General features: G+C 35.5%; 1 pseudogene; it reads left to right on the top strand.

Moving 5' to 3' along the window:
• The first annotated feature begins 2,346 nt into the window (after positions 1–2,346).
• LOC102586968 (protein DETOXIFICATION 35-like) lies at positions 2,347–4,547 on the top strand (annotated as a pseudogene).
• Positions 4,548–7,863: the final 3,316 nt, after the last annotated feature.

Here is a 7,863-nt window from a genome sequence, read left to right as displayed (position 1 = left end):
GCCATGGAATCACCAGAAGCTATGAAGACTGTAGGCAGGCCCAAACTTAAAAGAGATAGAGTACCAGATGAAGCAGGGAAAAGGGAAGGAGAGTGGAGTCAATCCAGGAAGGGATCAACCATGCATTGTAAAAAATGTAGTGAACCTAACCATAATTCAAGGGGTTGTTATAATGTAAGCATCTAATTTGTAACTTAACTATATTGTAACGGCCTGAACTAAAGTAATATGTCTTTCCTTTGGTGACAGGACAATACTCAAGGAGCTAGCTCTAGTTCAAAAAATTGTAAAAAGAAATGCAATGATACAACCTCAACTCCAATGGTACATCACTCAGGTGACACAAATGATGAAGCAGAAATAAAGTTTCAAACTGAAGTAAAGTGGGGACACAACAATCAGTTTATTCAACCACACAATCTTATGGTCCTGAAGTCGGTACCGAATAAGACCCATCACTTAGACCAATGGTTGTTTCTGAAGTCACAAGGCTGGAAGAGAGAAAGAATAAACCTAAGCCAGCAATTGGATCAAGGAGAATTGGATTTACTGGAGATGCTAGTGGAGTGTCATTGTTGATAAATTTGCCTTATTCACTAACTAAAACTATTTGAAAAGGTAAGGCAGCAACTACAACTTCAATCAAGCTACAAAAATAGAAGGAAAGAAAAAGAGATTGAAGATGATGGCTAGAAAAGGGGACAAGGAATTCCAGATAATATTGATGACAATGATGTTAACTTTTAAAGACTAGGAACTGTACTTAATGTTTTGCTTGAATGGACTTGAAATATTACCTTAAAAAATGTTTTGGTGGTTCTTTTTAAAATTCACATTTGTCTTGGTAATAGTTAACCACTAAAATGTGGATGTGAATTGGTTGGATGGTGTAACTTGTCTTGTTGACAGTTGACACTAGAACTTGTTTAGTGTTTGATAGTTTTTGGTGTTGGTGTGCAGTGAATTTGCATTTTTTGTGTGTAATGGTTTAAAGTGAATACTTGTTCCTCTATTTAGATTAATGGTTTAACATTTGGTCTTGTTAGTATTTGCTTTTTTTTGGTGTTGTGATGTGCAGTGAATCTTCTTCTTTAGTGTAATGGTTTATTGCTAAAACTTATAATTCCTTCATTTGGTTGGATGTTGGGCACTGAATGTTCATTCTTTAATTCGCAGCTCTGAAATTTGTATCACCATAATCCATTACCTACTTTATGGCACTAATCAACAACAATTCCATTTGTTTTCCAGCATCCAAACAACTAAGAAACAACAACAATACCACTTGTTTTCCAGCATCCAAACAAAAAAGAAACAATAACAATACCACTTGTTTTTCAGCATCCAAACAAATAAGAAATCAACTTCTAACTAGTACTAATATTTATTAATGAAAACTCATGAGACGATGATAATTTAATATTGGATAATTCATGTTTTAGAGAGTAAATGAGACTTGTTTGTGAGAAATTAAGGAAAATACAGTGTAAAGAAAAATTACAACAAAACTATGATTTTGTGGGTGAATTCATCATTTAAGAGTTGGAGTGTGGGGGCTAACTATTCATCTTATTCCATCTTTAATAGTGTCGTAACGAAAGATAAAACTAAATTCATCATTCGTGAAAAAAATTCAAAAGAAATCCACAGATTTCACAAGAAACTTTTTTTTCTACATCAGGCTTAGCAGCCTGAAAAGACTTCTTCCTGAATTTGAAGGAATCCACGATATGAAATTGAGTACTGCTGCAATTCCACAATAGCATATGCTCTTATATCTATATGAAAAATTAGAACCTTGAGACATTCCATAAACAATGAAATGTCGGGAGAAAACTCGATATCATCATAAATGAAGAAAAAGTTACACCCAATTAAGAATATTTGAGAAATCTAGAAGAGGGGGCTAGGGTTTTGAAAGAGGAAGAATTAAATCTTGTGAGAAAATGGAGGAAGAAGCATAGCTAGAAATGACTGGAAGAAGAATAAATAGAAGGGTGGCCGGGTTAAATGGTAAATGGGTTAGGGTAAAAAAAAATAATCAAAAATCTAATAAGTGAAAATGTTAATTAAGACTAATTAAATTGTTTAAGAAGTTGTCGTTACTTCCGTTTCATTAAGTGCATTTTTGGCCCATTTCTCTAGCAATAAGGGCATAAATAAACCAAAGTATAAACGAAGGGCATTTTTGATCTTTTCACATAGTACAAGGACATTTTTGACCCTTTTTTTTTAATATTTTTGTCATTGACTTGATCATTAGAATATCTCGTTCACATTTATTTATTATTTGGTGTCTTCATCAGAAATTAGACAGATGAAAACGCACTAACTACTATTTTTCCAATGGAATCACCGTTGCTCAATGATTTCTCCGGCGATCTTATTTGCTCGGACGGTGACTACCGGCATATTTCTATAGTGAATTTGAATGAATTCTGGATTGAGACAGTAAAGTTATGGGAAATTGGAGGCCCAATAGCTTTCAATATCATGTGTCAATACGGACTCTACGCTGTCACTGTTGCTTTCTGTGGTCATCTTGGACCAACACACCTTGCTGCTGTTACCCTTGCTCAAACTATCATTGCTACTTTCGCTTTCGGCTTCATGGTGAGTCCCCTGTTTCCTTTGATGTGCATTTGGTAGAATTCTCATTCATTTGTTATGATCAATCTCTAGATGGGCATGGGAAGTGTTTTGGAGACACTCTGTGGGCAGGCATTTGGTGCTGGGCAAATACACATGCTTGGAGTTTACACACAACGCTCAATGATTATTCTACTCGTCAGTACTTTCCTTCTGTTGCCGATATACATTTTCGCGACTCCTATACTTAAGTTCCTAGGTCAACATCATGATATTGCTGTTGTTGCTGGAAAGTTCACCATATTAACCATACCTGAATTATATTCCCTGTCTATCACTATTCCCACTTCAAAATTTCTTCAAGCTCAGAGTAAAGTTGGTGTGCTGGCCTGGATTGGTTTTGTGGCTCTCCTACTCCATGCTCTTCTCCTTTGGCTCTTCATTTATGTATTCAATTGGGGTTTAACCGGGGCAGTTATATCACTTAATCTTGTAGGCTGGATCAACGCGCTAGCTCAATTTGCTTACGTTGTTTTTCGGTGCAAGGATGGGTGGAAGGGATGGTCTTGGTCTGCATTCAATGACATGTGGCCCTTTGTTAAACTGTCAATTGAGTCGGCTATTATGCTATCCCTAGAAACCTGGTATACGATGAGTATTGTTCTCATCGCTGGATGTCTTAAAGATCCTGTTACTGCTGTTGCATCCCTCTCTATTTGGTAAGTCTTGTGCTTTCTTTATTTTCCCCATAGATTGTTCTGCTATGCAACCGAACATTCAATCAGGATTTGATTGACCTGAACGACTGATCAAACATATCAATTTTTGGTCATCTTTCAGCTCAATCATTGGTGAATGGCAACTGGGAAGAAATGTTTTTTGTCGGAATCAACGCTGCCATAAGGTAATGAAATCCTAAATCTTGCCATTTGGATGAGTTCATGTTAATGTATTTTTTTTTCCCCAGTGTTCGGGTCTCAAATGAGCTTGGGTTAGGACATGCCAGGGCAACCAAATATAGTGTCTATGTCACACTGTTTCAGTCAATTCTCATTGGGATTCTCTGCTTGAGTGCAGTATTGGCAGTAAGAAATCATCTTGGCATTCTTTTCACCGACAATGAGGTCTTGATTAAATCTGTTTCTGAGCTTGCTCAGTTTCTTGGAGTAACAATGCTTCTCAACCTGTAATATCAGGTGTTGCTCTTTAATTACATTGTTCTGTTTCTATAGCTAAGAGAGCTTTAGTACTCCTCCATAGTCCTCAGTCCTCAGAATGATCTTTTTGTGTTGCAGGTGGAGGTGGGTGGCAAGGGCTAGTGGCTTACATCAATTTGGGTTCTTACTACGCGTTTGGTATTCCTCTCGGATATGTTATTGGTTATGTGGCTAACTTTGGAGTCAGGGTAATTACACTCTCATTCTCAAAGTAGTATAATTTGTTTTACTAGTATCTCTCACATTTAATTTACTAGTATCTCGCAGGGACTATGGGGAGGAATGATAGCTGGACTCGCTTTGCAAACACAGCTACTCTCGATTGTAATCTATAGAATCGATTGGGATAAAGAGGTATGTGAACTAATGATTACTATTTCTTGTTCTACATTTTGGGTCAAAATCATCGATCTGTGTTGACAGCAAGTACTAGTGCAGAATTTTTAGTTCCTTGTCGACTAATTAAGTAAAACACGATTTGCATTTAGTACACGTTTTGTAATACAGACTGTAGTAGTAGTAGTAATAAGAAAATGGAAATGCAGGTTGAGCAGACGACAAAACGGATGCGGCTGTGGGGAGATCAAGACATAGAAAAATAGCTTAACAAGAGCTAAGATCTGTCTGTGCATAACACACCTTGACAATTTTGTTACTTATATGTCAAATGCTTAACAGTCGAGGACGATGAGTTAGTAATTGATAACTATTTCGTGATCAAATTCGAGTGCATTTGAGTTATTTATACCCCCTTTTCAAATTTTCACGGCTAGCGTGTTTTGTTTTTCGAAAAATCAATTAACAACAGATTGATGAAAAACAAATTACTATGTTGTTTGTTAGAGTTGTCAATATGGGACCATCCAAATCGAGTTAGAAGAAGATTAGTCTGCTCTTAAAATTTAACCTTAAGCTCTTTATTTATTAATCGCAGAAGGAACAATATCGTAAAAACATATAACACTAGAAATATCACACACATAATATTCCGGAAAGCAAAATATATTCTCTTATATTCTCCCCACGTCCTTGCTTTATGCAGACCCAAGATCATTATTTATTGTTACGTAATTAAGAAGTAGGAACACAATAACAAGAGACATAATAAATTAGTATTTAGTTAGACATAGATCTGGGTTTATCCACATGAGTGATCCAATTTCATTTTCAACTGTTACCTTCAACAATGACGATGAAACGAGGAAGTAGTCTTGTATCACTATAACAAAAATAATATTTAATGGCAATAAATATACACATAAACAAAGAGTGTTATTCTCATTAATTAAATATTATTGGATCCAATGTCGCTATAGGTTTTAGGCACATTTACAAAAGGTGCTAATTGTCACTAATATATATATAGTAGTATATATTTAACGACAATTAAACTATTATCGTTAATTAATTATTCACGTTGTACATGCTGGAAACACACTTAATCTATAGTCAGCATGTCCCAAAAGGAACAAGTCATTTAAGAGTCTAACCTCATCAAATATTTATGTATAAGATATTTATTATGTTTAATACATTTAAAGTAAAATCAATTGGTAATAATATAATGGCCACACTTTAATTAATTAATCTAGAAAATCCTACAGATTTACCTACAAATACCCTTCTTTTATACTTTCCTAGTAACGGATTCACCTGCAAGTATCCCTTCTTTTATACTACCTTACCATTGACATAAAATTTAAATGTGTCCTTTAATTAATTTAGTTTCAGTTGACTTTAGGTGTGCATAAATAGACACTTAAATTCATAGTATATAATTAAATAAGTAGACATATGCTTCCTACGTGACATAATACATTGTAAAACATCATGTCGGACGTGAATTGTTATGTAAGACGTCACATAGGACACATGTATCTATTTATTCAACGTTATACAATTTTAAGTGTCTACTTATACAGACTCAAAGTTGAAGAACATAGATATAAATTGAGATCAAATTTAAGGACACATTTGTGTATTATACCTTTACCATTTGCATGGTGTAATTTGATTGAATACAATAATAATAATAATAAAAAAATTAAGTGTATTGAGTCTAACTCACATTAGAAAGAAGTTACTATATAGTATATTTTATTGTTTGAGCCAGGCTGTAGCTGTCTACATGTTGAAATGGTACTACAACAAGAAATCTGAAGTATAGAAATGAGATACTCCATATATTTGTTGAAAGCTATGCATTCATTTAGTATAAATGAGTGTTTTGTTGGAACATATTAACTTGAAATGATATATTTTCGACGTTAGTACCCAATACTAGTGCAGATGTAGAAACAAAGTAAATCACTAGTTATAATATTGTCTCACTGCAACAAATCAATTAGTGAAGAGTAATGGAATCACCGTCACTGGAATATGACTTGTCCAGCAATCTTATTGGCTCCGACAGTGACTAATACAATTCACTTTGGAAGTTGGAAAGCATCACCTGCATATATACTCATGCCATTGAATTTAATCATGTTTGGTGTATGGAAGTACTTAATGATAGAAATAGATTTGAACTGTGAAGTGATGTGATGAATAACATGTTGATTGGATGGATCGCTTGGTTTGAATAGTAGGTATCATTCTTTGCATTCTGCAATACGAACAGATCACTGGGATTTTTGATGAATCAGTGACACTTGAAAGTGAATCCTGTTTGGCATTTTCACTTGTAATGGATGAAATTTACTTATGTTGGAGTGATTGCTTATTCTGATTTAATTTATTGTTGTTTCATTATAAGTGTTTAGTGTACTCGAGAAACTGGTTTCTCTTCTGACTCTCAACTGTCTGCTAGGATGGAGAATGGAGAGAGAATTCTCTAATGTATGAACAATGGTGTGACTATTGGCAGGCACGGGAAGATCAAGGCCGGGGGCATGAGGTTTTCCACCCGACCCCCCTTGTTAAAAAATTACACTGTACATATGTAACAACCGGGTTCCGTCATTACAGAAAAGCCAATGGAGAAAAATTTTGGGTCGAAAAACTTTTTCGTAGTAACTTGAAATTTTCCAACCTAGTCCAGATTTGGACGAAATCGGAGTCATTAAGGTGAAGGGAAATCTGGTAACAACCGGGTGACTTATTTATGATTTTGATTACATGAGTAGTTAGATAAGTCATTCAGAAACCCGTACGACTTTACGGAATTGAATTCGGGTGAGTAGAACTCCCGGAATCGATCTTAGCGTGAACGGTATTTTCTGAGCGTCGTTGATTAAAGGTGTGTTGTGAAATGGGGGTCTTGAAATTATTAAAATAGCTCACTGGTTCTGTGCAAGCCGTTGGGCCGGGATTTCTACCGCCAGGGCGGGGACGCTGTAGCAGGGTGAGGACCGTTGTGGCTGGTTCGACGCAACTTAAAGTCGTAAATAAACCCCAAAACATTTTTACTCTGCACTTTTTTTATTTTAAGAACTAAGGAACGAACCCCAGAATACTCTTGACAGTTTTCCACCATTCTTGAGGCTAAATGTAAGCTTTTCACTCCCCGAATCCATTTTTTGATCCGTAGAACATAATAGAATAAGTAATTATCGATGGGGGAGGATTTTGATCTAGATTATATGGTGGGAACAACCCTATTTTGGGTGCTTGGGATCATGGATATGATCTAAGGTTCATAGAATTGTTAGCATTTCGGGTAATTAATGATTGTTTATTGATTCCCGTATTGTATTGATTGTTTGTAGACCAAGAACAAGCGGAACGAATCCAGAAAGGGAAGGATCAAGTTTCTTAGGGTTTCAAGCTTGTTTCGAGGTAGGTGATGATTGTGATTCTATGATTGTGTGATATTTGTTTGTTCTTGCTTCATTATGATACATGTATGTATGCGAATGTTGTATTATTGATCACACTTGTTGTAAATGAGATAGACGAATAACTATATGCCATGAATCACTTCTTGATTGTATGATTATTGAGAATGTACTTGTGATTGTGATGGTGGTGTGTTGATTGGATCAGATACCGCGTTTCGATATATTAATTGGGATCGATTGCCACGTTTCGGCATATTTATTGGATCGGGTACCACGTT

Source organism: Solanum tuberosum, unplaced genomic scaffold (assembly GCF_000226075.1).
Source record: "Solanum tuberosum cultivar DM 1-3 516 R44 unplaced genomic scaffold, SolTub_3.0 scf00159, whole genome shotgun sequence".
NCBI classification, from domain to species: Eukaryota; Viridiplantae; Streptophyta; class Magnoliopsida; order Solanales; family Solanaceae; genus Solanum; species Solanum tuberosum.
Note: the sequence above shows the minus strand (reverse complement) of the source record. Positions and strands in the feature narration are given on the sequence as shown.